Here is a 22370-nt window from a genome sequence, read left to right as displayed (position 1 = left end):
ATATCATTGAGTGGTGAAGAAATAGTAAATTACATTTTTACCACTAAAATGTTCTTTTAGCCCCAAGTTTTTAATTGTTCTAAGGGCTAATAGGAATTTTTTTTTTACATCAAACTGAGGTCCCTCTTTTCCTGAGTCCGTCAATACCCTACATGAAATTAGGAAATATTTTTAGGCACAGTGCAAAGGCCAGGAGCACCATACTATAGTGCAAATATTACTGTTATGATTTGCAAGTGCCATGACCCACTGGGAGAGCCCATAAGGTGCAAGAACAGCAGACCCCCCCCCCCCCCCATAAGTGGCCCCATTTTACAAAGTGCATCTCTCACTGAATTCATCTAGGGGTGGCAGTGATCATATTGAAACCATGGGTGTGTCACAAAATTTTATACCATTGGGCACTGAAGAAAAAATAACTACGTTTTAACCACCCAAATTTTGTTTTAGCCCTAGATTTTACATTTTCACACAAGAAGTAGGTAAAAATGGCGCCGTAATTTGTCCCACAGTTTCTACTGAATGTGGCAATACCCCATATGTGGCTGTACAGTAGGAGAGACTCCGAGGAATGGAGGGCTATTTGCCTCCTGGAGCAAAGATTTTCCTAGAACAGTCTGCAGACTCCATATACAGAGCCCCTAATTGCTAGAATATCAGAAGCCACCCCCAAGTTACCCAATTTTGGAAATTATACCCCTTTGGGAATTTATCTACAGGTGTAGTGACGATTTTGACTCCATGGGCATTTTCCAGAAACAAGCAGCAATGAATGTTGCCGAGTGAAAATTGCAAACTGCTGTTGTAGTGACCAGTACGTTGTAGTGGCCAGAACGTTGCAGTCACCAGTACGTTATGCACAGCCCGTGCTTCTGGAAACTTGCACCCTTAAGTAAGGAGGGCTCTCATCGCTTCAGAAATGCAAAACATGTGGACGCTATATGTGGTTTAAGTACACAGTGGGGCTCAGATGGGAGGGGGTGTTTGGATTTGGGAGGGCAGAACTTACTGAATTCCTTTTGGAGGGTGAGGAGCCATTTTGCTTTTCCAGAGCCTTTGTAATACCAGTAACGTGGAAGCACCTCCCCTGTTAACAGATGTCAGACCTGAGCGGGGACTTGCTTTTTTTATGAATTGAGTTGAGGCTTTTATTGATAACATTTTACATAACGTTTGGGATCACATTTATCCGGCTCTCTACTCTGAGCACTTACTTTGTGGTTTCCAACTAAATCTCTGAGTGACGTGATTCCGATGAAACCCTGAGGGATCCATTTAATATAATGAGGCAGCAGAGTTACCCTGGCCTCTGTTCAGCGGTGTCCTTCTTTTCAAAAGTGCACAAAACTGTGGCTGATGGCACTTTTATGCAATCCTAAAAAGACGGACGCCACCGGATCACAGGTCCTATGGCGTCCACAGTGCCCCATCTGCCTCATAGGGAATCTTTCATCAAGGGTTGTATCTGAATCATGTATTTCAGATATTTACACGGAAACCCCGCCGATGTAAGCGTAGGAAACATGTGAGCTAAGCCTTACTGCGATCTTTGGGAGGCAGAATGAAAAAATCAACAGCAGGTGAAGAATTGGTTTTATTTATTTTTTACGCCGTTCCTCATGCGGTATAAGTGATTGGACGATTTTATTCTTGGGTGAATTTTTTATTTATTTTTTATGATCTGCCTGTGGTAAAAGTGATAAGGCAGTTTTATTCTTCGGGACAGTACGATGACAGTGATACCACAGTTATATCTTTTTTTTTTTTTTTTTTTTTTTTATGATACCACAGTTATATCTTTTTTTTTTTTTTTTTTTAATATGCTTTGGCGTTTTTACACAATAAAAACTATTTTATAGAAAAAATAATTATTTTTGCATAACTTTATTCTAAAAGCTCTAACGTTTTTATTTTTCAGCTGATGGAGCTGTATGGCGGCTTGTTTTTGCGGGACAAGATTACGTTTTCAGCGGTACCATGTTTATTTATATCCGTCTTCTTAATCGCATTTTATTCCACTTTTTGTTCAGTATGATGATAAATCATTGGGGGTTTTTTGCCTTGTTTTTTTATTTATTTATTTTTTTTATGGTGTTCACTAAAGGAGTTAACTAGTTTGTCAGTTTTATAGATTGGGTCGTTCCGGACGCAGCGATACCAAATATGTGTACTTTTATTGTTTATACTTCTTTTTCATACAAATATTTATTTATGGGTACAATATCTTTACAATTTTTTTTATTATATATACAATTATTTTTAAAAAAAAGTTACTCTTTTTTTTTTTACTTTGTCCCACTATGGGACAATCATTTTTTGCAGGCTGATCGCTTGCATAGCATGGAAATGCAGCAGCAGCATCCCTATACTATGCAAACTGTTATCTCTGCACTGTCAGATAAAGTTGCTGATCATGCATTGTGCATGATCAGCAACTTTCCTAGCTCTGGTGACCCGGATGTCGTCATGACGACATCGGGTCACCATAGCAACGATTGGGACCCCGTGTGACGCTGTAGGGTCTCCGATCCTAGAGCAGAGGGGCTGTCATGCCTCTTATGGGCTCCTAAATTCTGCAGTAGAGTTCTATCTCAGCATTTAGAGGGTTAAAGTACCAGGAGCGGTGTGGGACCGCTTCTGGCACTTAGTGCCGGGTGTCAGCTGTCAGAATCCACTGACACCCGGCGGTGATTGCGCTTGTACAGTGTGTGTTTGCGCGCAATACCCGATACGTATCCATACGGCACAGGTCAGTAAGACCCAGGTCACAAGGACGTATGGATACATCTCGGGTGGGAAAGGAGTTAAAGGGAATCTGTTAGTAGGACCAAGCCTCCTAAGCCATCTATGTGGGTCATTAAAAGCTGTATAAAATGATACCTTAATACCGGCGATAACTTCTATGGGCCGAACACAAATCTCCCTGAGAATCTACCTCCAGAGCTTACAGTATTGTAAATGAAAGGAGGCAGTACCCAGTGCTGGCTCCAGGTCTTCGTGGGCCCCGGATGAAAGAGTCTCGGTGTGCTAATTTAAAGGGAATCTTTCACCCCCCCGGGACGTGTATGACCTATTAACATGGACATACATGTAATAGAAATGTTAAACTAGTCCTACCTTTATGCCTCATATTAACTCTTGTTATTGAGAAATGTTATATTCTTTCTGTATGCTTATGATTTCTTCCAGTCTCCAGGGCATACATGAAACCCTTGCCTCCTGTCTTCATTGTAATACTACCCCCCCCTCCCATGCACGCTAGTTGTGGTCCCGGAATCCCGCGACTGCACCCAGCACTCTGTCAAAAATACATACCTCTTCCTCTCTTCTATGGGCGTTGCATTCAGGGATCTTTTGTGCAGGTGCCGGCAACTTCCGCTTCAGTGACCTCCGGTGTGCACGGTAAGGTGCTTTCCCCACTTACTCCTTGCATAGTCATAGCTATGTACACATGGTTCCTAGTGATGACTATGCGAGGAGGAAGTGAGGAGCGAACCTTATTGTTGAGCATGCCGGAGGTCACAGTGACTCACTAGCATCTGAACAGAAGATCCCTGAATGCAGAGGAGGTAATCTCTCAGCTCTGGTACATCTACAGTTTGGTGGGCACAGTGGCTCAGTGGTTAGCCCTGCTGTTTTTCTTGCGCTGGGGGCTTGGGTTCAAGTCCCACCAAGGACAACATCTGCAAGGAGTTTGTATGTTCTCCATGTGTTTTTGCGTGGGTTACCTCTTGGTATCTCTGGTTTCCTCCCACACTCCAAAGTCAAACTTATAGAGAATTGAAATTGTGAGCCCCAATGGGGACAGTGATGTCTCTAAAGCGCTGTGATGGTGCTATATAAGCATAGCATAATAAATAAATATCAATAATAAATATGATCATCATGCAAAAAACAAACAAAATCTAAATAACAGTAACAGTGCAATATCCCCATCTCCAATGTAGCTATATAACTATGTAAATTTGCCATTCTTGGGTCTGGGAAAGCTGGGTAGTAGTAAGAGTGGCTTAATAAGTTGCCACTTTGCTTTCCCACAACCAGATATAACATACAAGTTGCTGGATCCAATATTTAACATGTGGTCAGATGAGGACGAGACAAGGATTTATGCTTCTTGGAGGAAGGCTTCCTGTGACTCCAGTAGTATTCTATACCATCCATGTCTCCTAATGAAGCAGCAGCCTATGGAAATCTAGGGGAGGACGGTGTACTCTGGTTGTGTTACGCACCTGGCATTTCCATGAATCATAATGGAAAGAGAATTGTACCCTTTATAAAGGAGAGCTGGTGTCAGAATAAGACAGACACCATTGTGCAATTTAAGGAAATCTATCCTTTTGTTCCGTGACGGGGAAAGGCTTTCAATTCCCAAAGCGCCGTGCACAGAGGCTGCCTGACAGCGCCGTGACTGAATATCCAGATGGAAGGGAGGGTGGTGGTTTGGGGTGGGTTTGGAATCTGCGGGTGTGTGACTGAAGGAAGCCTGTGTCTTATGAATGGGTCTTTAAACACTCCAGTACCAGGCCATTGACTCTGGATACAGGACAATAGGGGATCAGGAACAATCCCCCTCTAACCCTCACTATACTGCCAGATTGCATTACACCAGAGGGAGCAGGATGAGCAAATGCAAAAGGTCTTCTTGATGAATGGGTGAGTCTGGGGTCTTCCGTTACATCACTCTGTGTGTTTCATTGCATCCATTTCTTATCAGCTCATGTTCAATTCAGCCCGCTGAATCCATACATAAGCATGTAGTCATCAGCCATCAATGCTCCATGCATGCACTCCTGCAAACTTCATAGGATCCCTGTTTGTGGAGCTGAAACCACAATTTAGGGATGTGGTGGTGGGTGGTTAGTGACATAATGATGCTGCTGCCACATCTGTCCTAAGAGTACTTTCATTGAAAGCAAATCTCAAGGTGTATTACTCAATTGTATTGATGATGTTATTGCTCTGCCTTTACATGTATTTGTTATTGTTGTCAGTGTTATGCGTATTACTATGATTATTATACATACTTACAGCAGAATTACAATTTAATACATTGATATGTTGGGAGACTTAATTTACTTTGCTTGGTCCGCATAGTTTTTAAAAGAAGTCAGTTCTTGTAGAGTGCTGCCATGTTTCCGTGACGGTCCATCACTATAGTTTTGTGCATTCAGTAACTGAGAGTTGAAAAGAGTCAGTGAAATTACAATCCGCATGGCCAACAGGGAACTCATCTGATATTTCAATGCAATATATAAAAGCTGTTTATACTGTGTGTGTAACATGTTCATAACCCTGGAGGTGCTAATAAACTGCACAACAATAATTGATTCATCCATAAAAAAAACATCTGTGCAAACTTTCCTGTATGCCATAGTATATTGCCATATCTTACAAACACTAGATCACACTGGCGCTCACCACAAGGTACGTCGGTAAAAAAGGGGGATAAAGAAAAAGAAGAACCGCCCCCAGCTGCTGGGATCAAAAGCAGGACATGTGCCTATACTGTAAATACGTGAAATAACTACCACAATAAATGATGCCGTGCTTGGGGTTCGGTTGTTAGTATGTTTACCCACTTTCCTATTTTAAATGCTCTGCAGAAAGCCTCATTCCATGTGGGTGTAACAATGATAGATATACACTGCAGACATAGCATTAAACTGCACCCCTCGATGTTTTTCTAAGCTTTATGGATAATTAAAATGATCAGCGCTTACCCTGGGTTGCTGTGAAAGTACGTCCTTATGCCAGGGTCACTGAAGATTGTCCGGCCGGTCAACGCAGAACATATGGGGGTTCGTGTAATACTAGCTGCTTGCTAGTAAAGGAGCGGGGAGCGCGCCACAGCTGTGCGATACCACGGGAGCCTCAGCCGAAGGCGTCCCTGGTTACAGCTGGAGAAAATGGCTGCCGGTACCTGCTCGCGCGTGCCTGAATGTGACGTCACACCGCTACGGAGCGCTAGGCCCAATAGAGGAGGGTAACCAACGCATTTCGAAGGTGAACGACCTTCTTCATCAGGGTTAATGCCCGTCACTCCATCTCCTCCATATATACTCAATGCTGGCGCTACTGACCCCGCCCTTAGTCCGCCCTGTTCAACCCTAATGTTTAATCCACATACTTCCATATGTGCTATTGCAGTACTCAGTCTCACATTTTTTGATTGTTTACAAACCTAACTCTTGAAGTTCATCTACCCCCTTAATATTGTATATGTGTATATGTTTGCCACATGCCTGAAAATAGCTTATATGTTAAAACCAATCTTTATTTATTAAATACTTTAAAAAACTGTGTATGTGTGTATTCATATCTGCATACATGTATATGCACCCGCAACAGGCTAGTTAAAACGTGAGCTTATCCTATTTTTATAAATACAGAGTAAAAAAAAAAGAAAAAAAAGGAGGTAAACTTAAGGAACCGACCCCAAGTCCCCTGTGCAACCTATAAATAGTGTGACCTGAGAAGGGGAATTAAGAACTGTAAAAAAACATAAATAATATACCCCAAGAAAGGGAGCAAAAAATATAATTATATTTAAAAATCAATCCATATAAGGAATTTGGTTAAAAACAATACTTAACAACGCCCATCTTATGTGAACCTTGGATTCATGTTAGGAAACACATGTATATATTTAGTATTTACGCCCAATTTTACAGGGCATACAGTTCCAGTTCATGATTCAAGCCTCTTGGAGTTAGGCAATCTAACAGAAATATCCACTGTGACTCAATTCTGGTCATCTGTTTTAGAAAATCCCCTCCCCTTGGGTTAAGTCAAACTTTTTCAATACCACAGAAAAATACGCCCTTAATTGCCTTTCCGTGTCTCTCCACGAAATATCGCAATAGAGGGTGTCTCATATACCCTTTATGGATATTGGTTAAATGTTCTTTGACTCGTACCATAAGCTTCCTCTATGTAGCCCATGTAAGAAAATATATGCAGGCCGTACCAAGAGGAAGCTTATGGTACAAGCGGCATCATTTATTGTGGTAGTTATATTGCCATATCTTAATATAAGTGCCACATACCTGCAGCACTGTGCACAGCCTGGTTATTCAATAAGTGCAGATAGGTGAAATGTCACTGTACTCAAACTACTGCATACAGTTTAATAAATATGTGGACCTGATATGCAATAACAGCAATATACCTGTAGTAAATTGGAGAACATTACACTCAAATTTCACTGTTGTTCTCATTGCTAGAGTTGATCGAATTTGTTCGGGTCTCTTCTTATACGGTAAGCTATAGCGCTTAACGAATAAGCTGTGGAAGGAAGCCGGATACAAGGAGCGTGCCGGATGATCGGCGCCGCAGCTGCATGTGTTGTGGCTGTGTCACAGCACATACATTGGAGAGCCCAACAATCGGGCTGATCAGCCGGCGGGCTCCTTGTATCCGGGTTCCCTCTGCAGCTTATTCGGTAAGCACTATAGCTTGCCGAATAAGCGGGCACCTGGACAAATTTGCTCAATTCTACTTATTACTGTAATTGTTCATTAGGACACGTACTGACTAATAAGTCTTCTTCACTTATGTTAGAAAAGGGTAGTATTATAGTAGTTATCATTTTGTACATATGGGGCAGTACTATCGTAGTAATATTCTTGTACATAGGAGCAGTATTATAGTAGTTATATTCCTGTACATATGGATTGGTTAGTATCGTAGTAATTCTATTCTTGTACATAGGGAGCAGTATTATAATATTTATATTATTGTACATAGGAGCAGTATTACAGTAGTTACTGTGTATTCTTGTACATAGAGAGCAGTATTATAGTAGTTAGATTCTTGTACATAGGGAGCAGTATTATAGTAGTTATATACTTGTACATAGGAGCAGTATTATAGTAGTTATATTCTTGTACATAGGAGCAATATTAAAGTAGTTAAATTCTTGTACATAGGGGCAGTATTATAGTAGTTGCTGTATATTCTTGTACATAGGGAGCAGTATTATAATAGTTATATACTTGTATATAGGAGCAGTATTATAGTAGTTATATTCTTGTACATAGAGAGCAGTATTATAGTAATATTTTTGTAGTACATAGGAGCAGTATTATAGTAGTTATATTCTTGTACTTGGGCAGTATTATAGTAGTTATATTCTTGTAAATAGGGAGCAATATTATAGTAGTTACAGTGGGTACAGAAAGTATTCATACCCCTTTAAATTTCCATTTCCTTGTGATCTTCCCAGAGATGGTTCTACTCCTTCATTGGTTCATTGGAGTCCAGCTGTGTTTAATTAAACTGATAGGACTTGATTTGGAAAGGCACACACCTGTCTATATACCTGTCTCACAGCTCACAGTGTATGTCAGACCAAATGAGAATTGTGTATGAACCCCCTCAAAATAGGTTTCGGGCATATGCAGTGACAGGGCCATAGACTGTAATGTTGCCGACACAGTCAACGTGAGCTCTGACGTGCATAATTTTCGGGCGTATATGCCTTCTGGAGGCAGACACAGTCTACTACGTCTGAGTTTCCACCTTCAGTAGGTGTATACGCCCGAAAATGATGCACGTCAGAGCTCACGGTGACTCTGTCAGCACCATTCTAGTCTATGGCCCCATAGGCGCATACGCTTGAATTCCGTTTTGTACAAAATTTGGACGTATCCCCCATGGGACCAATGAATATGGGCAAAAAAAAGAAATGTGAAACGAACCTAAAGCTCTAAATATTTTAATTGTGGCCAGAATTGTTGGTTCCAATTGGAATGACACTGTGCATATGAGAATTGCTTGGCTTTTTGTAGACCAAGCATGGTTTTTTTTTTAGCACTGTTTGGTGGTAATACACCATGTTCCACATTATTATGCAAATTATATTTTTCTCGGATTTTCCTAAATGGTCGGTGCAAATGACAGTCAGTCTAATAAAAGTCATCACCCGTTAGAGTATACATCGAATTTTATTTAAAAACCTCCCAAAGATAACAGTATAATCTCCAAAATTAATAAAAACTCAAAATGCACTGTTCCAAATTATTTGGCACAGTAGAATTTCTAAACATTTGATATGTTTTAAAGAACTGAAAATGCTCATTTGTTGAATTTGCAGCATTAGGAGGTCACATTCACTGAACAAAAAAGCTATTTAACTCCAAAACCTCCTAACAGGCCAAGCTACATGTTAACATAGGAACCCTTCTTTGATATCACCTTCACAATTCTTGCATCCATTGAACTTGTGAGTTTTTGGAGAGTTTTTGCTTGTATTTCTTTGCATGAAGCCAGAATAGCCTCCCTGAGCTGCTGTTTTGATGTGAATGGCCTCCCACCCTCATAGATCTTTTGCTTGATGATACTCCAAAGGTTCTCTATAGGGTTGTGGTCAGGGGAAGATGGTGGCCACACCATGAGTTTATCTCCTTTTATGCCCATAGCAGCCAATGACTCAGAGGTATTCTTTGCAGCATGAGATGGTGCATTGTCAGCATGAAGATGATTTTGCTCCTGAAGGCACGTTTCTGCTTTTTATACCATGGAAAAAAGTTGTCGGTCAGAAACTCTATATACTTTGCAGAGGTCATTTACACACCTTCAGGAACCTTAAAGGGCCTCACCTGCTGTTTCTCCATGATTCCGACCCAAAACAATGACTCCTCCACCTCCTTGCTGACGTTGCAACCTTGTTGGGACATGGTCGCCATCCACCAACCATCAACTACTCCATCTGGACCATCCAGGGTTGCTCGACACTCATCAGTAAACAAGACTGTTTGAAAATTAGTCTTCATGTATGTCTGGGCCCACTGCAACCGTTTCTGCTTGTGAACACTGTTTAGGGGTGGCCGAATAGTAGGTTTATGCACCACAGCAAGCCTTTGAAGGATCCTACACCTTGAGGTTCGAGGGACTCCAGAAGCACCAGCAGCTTCAAATATCTGTTTGCTGGTTTGTAATGGCTTTTTAGCAGATGCTCTCTTAATCCGATGAACTTGCCTGGCAGAAACCTTCCTCTTTCTGCCTTTATCAGCACAAACACGTCTGTGCTCAGAATCAGCCACAAATCGCTTAACAGTACGATGATCACGCTTAAGTTTTCGGGAAATATCTAATTTTTTCATCCCTTGACCAAGGCATTGCACTATTTGATGCTTTTCCAGAGCAGCAGAGAGATCCTTTTTCTTTCCCATGTTACTTGAAACCTGTGGCCTGCTTAACCCCTTCCCGACATGTGACGGAATAGTACGTCACATGTCGGGTCCCCTGCTTTGATGTGCGCTCCGGCGGTGAGCGCACATCAAAGTCGCGACATGTCAGCTGTTTTTTACAGCTGACATGTGCGCGCAATAGCAGCGGGTGAAATCGCGATCACCCGCCGCTATTAACTAGTTAAATGCCGCTGTCAAACGCAGACAGCGGCATTTAACTACCGCATCCGGCCGTGCGGCCGGATATGAGCGCATCGCCGACCCCCGTCACATGATCGGGGGTCGGCGATGCTCCTCCATTGTAACCATAGAGGTCCTTGAGACCTCTATGGTTACTGATTGCCGGTGGCTGTGAGCGCCCCCCTGTGGTCGGCGCTCACAGCACACCTGCATTTTAGCTACATAACAGCGATCTGATGATCGCTGTTATGTAGCAGAGCCGATCGGGCTGTGCCTGCTTCTAGCCTCCCATGGAGGCTATACAAGCATGGCAAAAGTAAAAAAAAAAAGTTTTTAAAAATGTGAAAAAAATAAAAAAAATATAAAAGTTTAAATCACCCCCCTTTCGCCCCAATCAAAATAAATCAATAAAAAAAAACCCCAACCTACACATATTTGGTATCGCCGCGTTCAGAATCGCCCGATCTATCAAAAAAAAAAAGCATTAACCTGATCGCTAAATGGCGTAATGAGAAAAAAATTCGAAACGCCAGATTTACGTTTTTTTGGTCGCCACGACATTGCATTAAAATGCAATAACGGGCGATCAAAAGAACGTATCTACACCAAAATGCTATCATTAAAAACGCCAGCTCGGCACGCAAAAAATAAGCCCTCACCTGACCCCAGATCACGAAAAATGGAGACGCTACGAGTATCGGAAAATGACGCAATTTTGTTTTGTTTTGTTTTTTTGCAAAGTTTGGAATTTTTTTTCACCACTTAGGTGAAAAATAACCTAGTCATGTTAGGTGTCTATGAACTCGTAGTGACCTGGAGAATCATAATTGCAGGTCAGTTTTAGCATTTAGTGAACCTAGCAAAATAGGCAAGCAAAAAACAAGTGTGGGATTGCACTTTTTTTGCAATTTCACTGCACTTGGAATTTTTTTCCCGTTTTCTAGTACACGACATGCTAAAACCAATGATGTCGTTAAAAAGTACAACTCGTCCCGCAAAAAATAAGCCCTCACATGGCCAAATTGACGGAAAAATTAAAAAGTTATGGCTCTGGGAAGGAGGGGAGCGAAAAACGTAAACGGAAAAACGGAAAAAGCTCCGGGGGTGAAGGGGTTAATAATGTGGAACATAATTTTTAAGTAGTTTTACTTTAATTAGAATCACCTGGAAAACTAGTTATCACGTGTTTAAGATTGATTTCAGTGATCTATTGAGCCCTGAGACACAATACCATCCACGAGTTTATTTGAAAAACAAAACAATTAAATCGTTGACACTTTAATCCAATTTGCATAATAATTTGGAACACGGTGTAGTGACAGAATTGGAGATTGAGGGTATTAAGGGATAAGCGAGTTACCAGGGGTAAAGACACTTGAAATGAAAGGAGCAAAGGCACTTATATAAGACCTACTTATGGAAGCATTAGAGTCTGGCACTAATTAGGGCTCTTCATGGGGCAGAGACACGATAGGAGATATCTGGACTAGCACACACTATTATGGGAGATTCTCTGATCTCATTTTTAAGGTCTGCAACAAATAATGACAAAATATTTTCCCAGAAAAATAGGAACATAATTCATAAATGTTAGGAAACTGCTCTTGAAAGGTTTTGTACCCCATGACAGTCTGTAGTCTTTGCTATGAATGTAAAATCAGGTCAGACCCCTGAATATAAACCTGGCACATATGAGCCTCCTTGTCAGATAGAGCCACTGATTCTCCACAGAGCAGGACCCTTGTGAATAATCAGATACACATTACTGAGAGCAGGTGACCTGTAAGGCACTTGTGCTTTGTACCATTCATTGCATTTAGCAGCCTCATACAAACTATGCGTGGTGATAGTTTAATGATAGTACCGCTGCCTGAGCTCCAATCCTCTTTATTCTGGATTTATAACAAATATGTTTTGGCTGCAAGATGGAAGGGATGATGAGCCTCCTCAAGTTGCTTGGTATATTGGCAGGCTGAGCAAATAATTCTTTGGATAATGTTAATTCACTTTTCTGGTGCTAAACAGGACAGGGAAATTGAGCTGGATTTTTTTTTTATTTACAGTAAAATATATAAATGTTAACTGAAAAAGTTGGAAAACATCAGATGTTTACAAAAAGTATTCTTATTTATTTTTTTATAAAAAAAAAACAAAAAACAAAAAACATCCCATGTGGACCTTGACTGTTTAATATCCCATAATTGGCATATTACAAAAAAAAAATTATATTGAAAGCATACAACCACGCACACACACTTGTTAATGCTAAACATATGCCCATACCCAAACCATTGCCTATGCTCAACATGCCAATGGCCAAACCAAGCCATTTCACATAATATACAACTATCCAAACCAAGTCAATAACCATACTTAACAAAGCACTGTCCATAGTCAACAATCCACAACCAAACCATGCCATGAAGCTCCTGGTGCATTTTTTTTATGTTGATAATGTTAAAGAATGTTTGGACTCTGCCGTTATAAAGCCACTAGCCCGTAATTGACATTTATGCACTCTGCTCCTCAGCACTTAGTCCAGACATTACAATGTCCAACAAGGTCACATATTTTCAATTACAGTGCATTCCCCCCCCCCCCTCCTTATAGAAACATCAGCAACATATACTCAGAAGTACATTCTCCTTTCGGGATCATCGTCTCTCCACCCACAGTGTACACAATGCATTGAACATTTTTTCCCTTTTTCTTTTGGCATAAATACCTTTTTTCATATTTACAATAAAGTCTGATTGCCTAAAAAAAAATTCTTGTATCGTCGACGGTTCTTCATTTATCCAATGCCTAGCTATGACTTTAAGTGGTCTCAGCTTCGTGGCTTCTGCTTTTCAAAAATATCACTCACAGTTGATCATGCAATATATCGGCGGTAAGAAATTTCACAAACTTATTACAAGAGTGGAATTCTATTACACTATCAAGCTCCACTTCAGTAAGCTCTTGAAAACAACCTATTCTTTCACAAATGTTTGTAAAGGCAAATTGTATGGCTAGGGTTTGGATTTTATGCACCTTGGCAATAGGACTGAATGAAATACCTGAACTCAATGATTACGAAGTGTGTCCTATAAAATACAATAGTTGATATAGTGTATCAATGCCTAAAGCGATCCATTGCCCATACTCAACAAACCAACGGCCAAAACCAAACCACTACATATACTCAACATACCATTATCCATATCCAAATCAAAGCCTATGTTCTACATACCAGTGGCCATACTCCTGTTGAGGGAGGATCACACTCCTACCACTGCCTATACTCAACATACCATTGCCTATTATCAATTAATTGCCCATGCTCAGCATACCCCTATCAATAACAACAAAATGATTGGCCATATTCATCATACTACTGCTCAAATGAAGCCTTTGACCATACTTAACATGCCAATGGCTCAACTAAGCCATTGTCCATTCTCAACAAACCACTGTTCATAGCCAAACAATTGCCTATACTCAACAAACCACCATCCACAACCCAGACTAAACATTCTAATGTCGATACCTAAGCCACTGCCTATTCAAACTGACTCCTTCCACAGGACAACCTCGTGTGTCATGGTCCTGAGCAAGGAGTCGGTTTGACTTTGAAACCTGTTGACAGTAAATCACTACTTTTCAAATTTCTGTCTTTGGTTCCTTTTTGGAATGGCAACATTTTAAGGCCCCCTTGAGACTCCGCAGAGGCTCTACCTCCGCTCCGCCTCCATCCATCCCTCAAACCTTCCACAGTCCCACCGCCTACTCTTGGAAAAACTCCAGTTCTGCATGATGTCCTCACCAATCACACATTAACAGTTCCCATATCACATACATAGCCATCAGCTTTTGTTTTGGCCAAAAGATTTTTTTAAGCTGCCACCACGACAAGGTAACCGGATCACATATTACCACCACATAGTGACCAATAATACCAGATACAAGGAACAAACACCACCACACCATGACTAGACCACATATTACCACCCCATAGTGACCGAATAATACCGCACACAAGGAACAAATACCACCACATTGTGACCAGACCCCATATTACCACTACATAGTGACCGAATACTACATTACTGAACATTAATAAAAAACCCACAATACTAATATTACTGCGGCGCGCCCCCACACCGCCGCAGGGCCGAGGGGTACCCGGAGCCGGGCCTCTAGTTCTCAGTCTCGGGGTTGTCACGGTGGCTAGACCCGGTCCGTGGCCCTGTCCGTCAGTGGGGGACGTCCGGTGTAATAGGTGGTAGTAATGGTAGCGATGGAGCGGTGCGGTTGTGGGGTGTAAGTCGCGGTAAATAACGAGGACACCAGGTTGCAGTCTCTTTACCTCTTTACTGGAGATCTCTGAGTCCTCAGTCCAGAACACGGTTCACCAGGCTACGCAAGTCCGGCCGGTCCAATGGCACCTCCAGAGTTCTCCTCTCAGGTGGAAATCTGTGCCTTCCTTCTAGCGCTATGTGTTGTAGTCCTTCCCTGCTGTGCTCACGGAAAGTAACCCCACAACGGTTGTGTCTGTTTCTTAAGTTCCCTCACAACTCGATTTGATGTTCCTCTGTAATCCACCCCTTCCCTGTATTCAGGTTGGAATGGCACCCGTTTGTCAGGTAGGCCTGGAGTTCTTCCGGGACCCTAGAGTCGCCCCTCTCCCGCAATTGCCCCCCAAGACTTCATAGGTGATATGTGGTAGACAGCCCGCCTGAGACCGACTGTCCTGCCGCTGTTTGGAGTATGGCTTGAAGCTGTATTCTAATCCACTCCCTCGGCGTTCCGGCCACCGGTATTGCGCCTCAGCAAGGTGCTGCCTCTTTCAGCACAACCCCTGCTGGTATTCTCCTTCTGCTTGATCTCGTTTTTCACTCAGCACAATCTGTCTCGCTTCTAGTCCTTTCTTGAGTCCCGCCGCTTCCAGGAGCCTGCGCGGACCCGTTACGTTCTTTCAATGCCAAGCCTCTGCCAGGATCCCACCCCTGGCAGAGACCCTACAGTCTCTCCCTTCACAACACCCCCTGCCACAGGGTGTTGCTCCGTTCAATCCCGTCAGCGTTCTCTCTCTAACTTCCTGCCTGACCCCCAGTTTACCCACTATGGTGGGGAGTGGCCTAATGAATAGCACCCTTAGCTCCCCCCGGAGGCCCAGCTGTGAAACATATTCGTGTCTGTGATACCTGATTGGAGGAACTCCTTCGGTGCCATCGAACGTACCATGGCTCCCCTTAGCGGCGAAGCCACAGCACTGCAACGACCAGGACTCTGGGGCGCTGCACTCCCCCCTGGTTAAACACAGTACTCCGGGACTGGGAAGAAAAACAACAATACAGATTAGCAAAAAGACATACAATTTTGTTGAGTGCAAAACAATAAGTATACTTGAACAGGCTTCCCTTTATGGGAGGTGAGGACACTTTTAACGTTACAAACATAGTCAACATTATAAATTACAGGCTATACATAACTCCTGTTACCCAACCGGGTATTCTACTTAGTGCAAATTCTGGAACAATAAATTAACATTGCCTTTAAGAAACATACACTCTTAGTTCACTAAAGGCCTTCCTATAATCACATTACAGGGTAAGGTAACTTCACATTCTCCTACTTTGAACCTGCAGGACCGCCTGTCCCTATGGCACCAGACCTACTGCCTCTCCTTTCTTTTACAGGACCGCCCCGTTCAACCAGGGCCTACTGCCTTTCGCTACTATACATAGTATAGACATAACATTCCTTTCGTTTAAAGAACTCTGAGCCAGCTCTACTCGGCTCCTTTAAGGACTCACTCTCTAACCCCTACGGGTTCGCTTTCTGTCCTTAGCAACAAAGTAACTTTCTATGGGGACGCAGGGTTTACCTTCTATCCTCACCTTCATCATTACTTCTTTTACTTTCAACTATGCAGATCTCTATATCTACCCCTACGGGCTCTCTGCATCTTTTCTTTCTGCAAAACATTATTTAGATTTCACATTTCAACAAATTCAACACATATAACTTAGCATGTAAAACAGTTACATTTCTTTTCAAGGCATCATTATGGCATTACTGTTCTGCAACAGTATCTCTCTCAAGTTCAGTTTCTCACATCCCCTTTAAGAGGGGACCAAGTCTCTCTGAGGTAGCTCGTTCTCTCAGCCTACCAGTCCATGCAAAGGTTCCAGTATGGTATCTTCGCAAAGTGTCTTTAACTAGAACCGGTAGGAAAGGTATCTTCACAAAGTGTCTTTGGCTCAAACCAATAGGGCAAATATCTTCGCAAAGTGTCCTTGGCTAAAACCAGTAGGGAGCACCTTTAAGAAGGTGCAAACTATTTACAACAGAAAGTTCGAATCATGCACAGTCCATGATTTCTGCAGTTTGTGTAACTTTAAAACTTGTATAAACTTCAGGAAAACAACAGTGACCCCGGGTCAACAAAGGGGTCACCTTTAAAGTTTACCCTGGACGGGTTTAGCAGCAACTTAAAGAACAGTAACTATGTACATTTAGCAGTAATATTACTTTACCGTTGAGATGTGGCCGGGGGTCTTCTCTCCGGCCTCACCAAACCAACAGATCGTTCCGGTGAGCCAGGGCGTCGTTCCGGTCCCAGCATTGCCAGAATCCCCCGCTGGGAGATCCTCGTTGTCGGCAACCGTACACGTTCCCCCGGGGCACGGTGAGGTCGAGCTTCTGATGGTTCCGCGGGACCGGGTTCTGCAGCTTTCCTCGCCGGAGTATCGTCTTCCGGTGCCCCTGCAGCAGCCTGGAGGGCAACGCATCGCTGCACGCCTCGGGCTATCCAGCCCGTCTCACCCGCGGCCCTCCTCCACCGCGTGTAGGTGACAGCATCACCTGGCTCTAAGTTGCAATCGAACCTCCCGCTGCTTGGTTCCACCTCTATCCGATCCACACGGACCTGTAGTGGTTCCCCAATCTCCTGGATTATTCCCCGTCCAGACTGGGGATTGAAGGCCACCACTACACCCCAGTGCGACGGTGGGATCTCTGGGGGGCTTACCAGGTCAATCTGCTCGGCGGGCTGGGGCCGGCTCCGCCAGGCTGCCATCAGACGCCGGAAGTGTTCCGCATCTGGAATTATTTTCAAGTCCGGCGTCGGTGGTGTATCTTCGGACGCGGCCAGGTGGGAAGGAGCAGGGGACACTGGGGACAGGCGGATTTCTGTTGGCTGCCCCATCCGAGCTAGCACACGGGTGTCATTCTTTAGGCGGCGTGCCAGCTGTCGGGTCTCGGCTGCAGCCGCACACTCCGCGGACATCGGCGGAGGGGGTCGTCCCATCGGTGGCCCTGCTAAGGCCGAACCCCGCAATGTGGGCGCCCCTGAGGCTACCTCAGGCTGCGTATCCTCAGGCCGAGCCGGGTCAGCTCCGCGTGGTACTCTGGATGTCGCCATCTTTTTCTCCTCTTCCGCGTCGTCTTCCCGCGGTCTCTTCCGTGGGCGGCCCCGTCCCCATGGTCTCCACCCTCCGACCAAGATCAGGAGGCGTACCTCAGCTGTTGACGGGCACGTCCTCAGGACACAAAAATACTTAGACTGGGCGGCCATTGCTGTTCGTGCTCTCCAGCTCGTCTACGCCCACTCCACGCCCCGCTTCTCTTCCTGCGCTCTCCTCAGCGCTGCAATGGCGGCGGATTTTGGCGGCAACTGGCGCAGCACAGTCTTTGTAATAAAGTACAGTCCAAGTACAACAAATCACAGTCTCTAGGCACACATGACCTGATTCTTCAGGCTTAAGTACATCCTGTTCGTGACGCCAAGTCTGCGGCGCGCCCCCACACCGCCGCAGGGCCGAGGGGTACCCGGAGCCGGGCCTCTAGTTCTCAGTCTCGGGGTTGTCGCGGTGGCTAGACCCGGTCCGTGGCCCTGTCCGTCAGTGGGGGACGTCCGGTGTAATAGGTGGTAGTAATGGTAGCGATGGAGCGGTGCGGTTGTGGGGTGTAAGTCGCGGTAAATAACGAGGACACCAGGTTGCAGTCTCTTTACCTCTTTACTGGAGATCTCTGAGTCCTCAGTCCAGAACACGGTTCACCAGGCTACGCAAGTCCGGCCGGTCCAATGGCACCTCCAGAGTTCTCCTCTCAGGTGGAAATCTGTGCCTTCCTTCTAGCGCTATGTGTTGTAGTCCTTCCCTGCTGTGCTCACGGAAAGTAACCCCACAACGGTTGTGTCTGTTTCTTAAGTTCCCTCACAACTCGATTTGATGTTCCTCTGTAATCCACCCCTTCCCTGTATTCAGGTTGGAATGGCACCCGTTTGTCAGGTAGGCCTGGAGTTCTTCCGGGACCCTAGAGTCGCCCCTCTCCCGCAATTGCCCCCCAAGACTTCATAGGTGATATGTGGTAGACAGCCCGCCTGAGACCGACTGTCCTGCCGCTGTTTGGAGTATGGCTTGAAGCTGTATTCTAATCCACTCCCTCGGCGTTCCGGCCACCGGTATTGCGCCTCAGCAAGGTGCTGCCTCTTTCAGCACAACCCCTGCTGGTATTCTCCTTCTGCTTGATCTCGTTTTTCACTCAGCACAATCTGTCTCGCTTCTAGTCCTTTCTTGAGTCCCGCCGCTTCCAGGAGCCTGCGCGGACCCGTTACGTTCTTTCAATGCCAAGCCTCTGCCAGGATCCCACCCCTGGCAGAGACCCTACAGTCTCTCCCTTCACAACACCCCCTGCCACAGGGTGTTGCTCCGTTCAATCCCGTCAGCGTTCTCTCTCTAACTTCCTGCCTGACCCCCAGTTTACCCACTATGGTGGGGAGTGGCCTAATGAATAGCACCCTTAGCTCCCCCCGGAGGCCCAGCTGTGAAACATATTCGTGTCTGTGATACCTGATTGGAGGAACTCCTTCGGTGCCATCGAACGTACCATGGCTCCCCTTAGCGGCGAAGCCACAGCACTGCAACGACCAGGACTCTGGGGCGCTGCATTACCATAAGTGCCATTATACACAGAAGCTCTCTACAAAGTATGCAGTATATGTGTACAGGTAATACAGTGATCACCAGTGACATTATACACAGGAGCTCTGTATATAATGTCAGTGTACAGGTAATACAGGGATCACTGGTGACATTATACATAGGAGGACCTCTGTATATAGTGTTAGTGTACAGGTAATACAGTGATCACCAGTGGCATTATTCATAGGAGCTCTGTATATACAGTGAGGAAAATAAGTATTTGATACACTGCTGATTTTTTGCAAGTCTTCCCTCTTTTAAAGAATGGAGAGGTCTGTAATTTTTGTTGTAGGTACACTTCAACTATGAGAGACAGAAAGTTAAAAAAATCCAGAAAATCACATCGGCAGTGTATCAAACACTTATTTTCCCCACTATAGTGTTAGTGTACAGATAATATAGTGATCACCCACTGGTGACATTATACACAGGAACTCTGTATATAGTATATAACGTACAGGTTATACAGTGATCACCAGTCACATCATACATATGAGCTCTGTTTATAGTGTGTAGTGTACAGGTAATACAGTGATCACCGGTGATATTATACACAGAAGCTCTGTATATAATATACAGTGTATAGTGCCATTGTACAGGTAACAAACTGGCTCACCAGTGACGTCTCTAGTTGAAGTCCATCATCTCCACTTTTCTTCTTCATCCAGCACAGACCGCCATCACTTCTTCCAGCCAGGACTCGTTTCTGCATAAAATAACCATTTTCTAGAGCAACTCATCCAGAGCACATTCTCCAATTATTCCCCAACTTCTACACTACCATTAATATATACTTAGTCATTTTGCAACCCACCATATAAATTGTTATCCACTACTGTGCACCCACTAACTATAAATAGCCCCTAACCCTCAATAAATATATAGATTAATTAGCATCTGTACTCTTTCCCCCAATTCAATACCAGTCTCACTCCTATATCCGCAACGCCCCCAACTCTGTACCTCCTACTCCCTCCAATTTATCTAGTAACAGCATAAGAATAGCAGATTGTAGGCAATCTGGTACTTTGTTGCAGGAGTGCAAAAAAAAGCAGAGTTGTAAGTGCAGACAGCACCATGAATAACTGAGGCAAGTTAGTAAAGAGATATCTAGAATCAGCATAATTGATGTTATTAACAGCACCAGAATTAGTAGAGAAGACTTGATTGTCAGGTACCACTTGTTAAGAGTTGTATGTGGAAGAAGCAGAGTTGTGAGTGTGGACAGCACCAAGAATAGCTGGACTGAGCTTGGCAGTGGTTGCTGGATCAGTCAGGAGCAGCTCAGAAGAAAATTAGACACTTGGCTAAAGCAGAGCCAATTGGAAAGTGATGCTTGACTTCTGGAAACATGTGGTCGCAAAGTGCACTACTACCTGAATACTCAGGCCTCCGGAGTCATCCTTAAACAGGCTTAGATGAAGACATGAAGGATGTATGCCGGGTTACCACATAAACATGTCACAGGCTATCACAGAATGAGCTGCGGTGTGGGAAGGAAGGAACTGGGCCTTGAGTCGGGGAAGGTGAGTAACACTATATATAACAATATATTTAAAATGCTACTGCCCATAACCAAACCATTGCTCATACTCAACAAACCATTGTCCAAACCCAAATAACTATCTATACTCATGATGCCATTGCACATACCCAAACCACTGCCAATACTCCACATTCTACTCTAGTACCCATCTTACTTCATCCAGTCCCCTTTCTGCACGGCAATAGGTGGGTCACAGAGTGCCCACCTATGCCATGTTTTTATTGCTTGCGCTGTTGAGTTTCCATACCATAAATAGTAAAAAGACATTTCCAATCTCTTGCAAAAAAATTCCGTGAAAAAAAAAAAAGATCCCCAACAAGATTAACTCATGGGCAGCAAGTTGGCTCAGTGACTAAATTTGTTGCTTTGCAGTTCTGGGCTCCTTGGTTCAAATCCCACCAAGCACAACATGTGCAAGGAGTTTGTGTGTTTTACCTGTGTGTGCGTGGGTTTCTGTTATGACCTGGTGGTTAAGAGGCCACACTGATATGACCTGGTGGCTAAAACGCAACATGGGACGAGCTCTGAGGAGGTGGTATCTCTACTGACCGCAGTTCCTAATCCTAACAACAACACTAGTAATAGCCGTGGGATGTTCCTGACTCTCCCTAGACACCTCGTCACAGCCTAAGAGCTAACTACCCCTAAAGTAGGAAATAGAAAGCTATCTTGCCTCAGAGAAAACCCCCAAAGGAAAGACAGCCCCCCACAAATATTGACTGTGAGTGGAGAGGGAAATGACGTACACAGAAATGAAATCAGATTTCAGCAAAGGAGGCCAATACTAAACTTGATAGACAGAGAGAAAAGGATACTGTACGGTCAGTATTAAAAACTACAAAATCCACGCAGAGTTTACAAAAATGAACTCCACACCGACTCACGGTGTGGAGGGGCAAATCTGCTTCCCCAGAGCTTCCAGCTAGCCTGAATATGACATAGTGACAACCTGGACAAAAAGAGACATATTTGCAGAGCAATAGAGTCCAAACAAATGGACAAACAAGAACTAGCAAAAACTTATCTTTTGCTGACAAGGACAGGCCATATGAGAAATCCAAGGAGAGAACCAAATCCAACCAAGAACATTGACAACTGGCATGAACTAAAGCCCAGAGCAGGTTTAAATAACAAACCCAGGCAAGGCGATCAGTGGAAGCAGCTGCTACAGCTACCTAAAGGAGCAGCAGTTCCACTCGAAACCACCAGAGGGAGCCCAAGGGCAGAACTCGCAAAAATACCATTAGCAACCACAGGAGGGAGCTCCAGAACGGAATTCACAACAGGTTTCCTCCAGGTTCTCTAGTTCTCTAGTCCATACGCCAAAGGCATTATGATAGGGAATTTAGATTGTGAGCCCCAATTGGGACATTGATGAAGTATGTACAGAGCTGTAGACTATGATGGCACTATATAAGTGAGGAAAATAAAAAATAGTCATTGCTAGAGGAGGATAAAGACTATCATCATCAGCACAGTAGA

General features: G+C 43.9%; 1 protein-coding gene across 1 annotated transcript in view; it reads left to right on the top strand.

Moving 5' to 3' along the window:
• Positions 1-4398: 4398 nt before the first annotated feature.
• PDE4B (phosphodiesterase 4B) overlaps positions 4399-22370 on the top strand; it is a 469036-nt gene continuing 451064 nt past the window's right edge. The window contains exon 1 of the mRNA XM_077277476.1: positions 4399-4656. The gene's annotated coding sequence lies outside the window, so the exon portion shown is untranslated. The remainder of the gene's footprint in view (positions 4657-22370) is intronic.

This window comes from Ranitomeya variabilis, chromosome 8 (assembly GCF_051348905.1).
Source record: "Ranitomeya variabilis isolate aRanVar5 chromosome 8, aRanVar5.hap1, whole genome shotgun sequence".
Classification (NCBI taxonomy): Eukaryota; Metazoa; Chordata; class Amphibia; order Anura; family Dendrobatidae; genus Ranitomeya; species Ranitomeya variabilis.
Note: the sequence above shows the minus strand (reverse complement) of the source record. Positions and strands in the feature narration are given on the sequence as shown.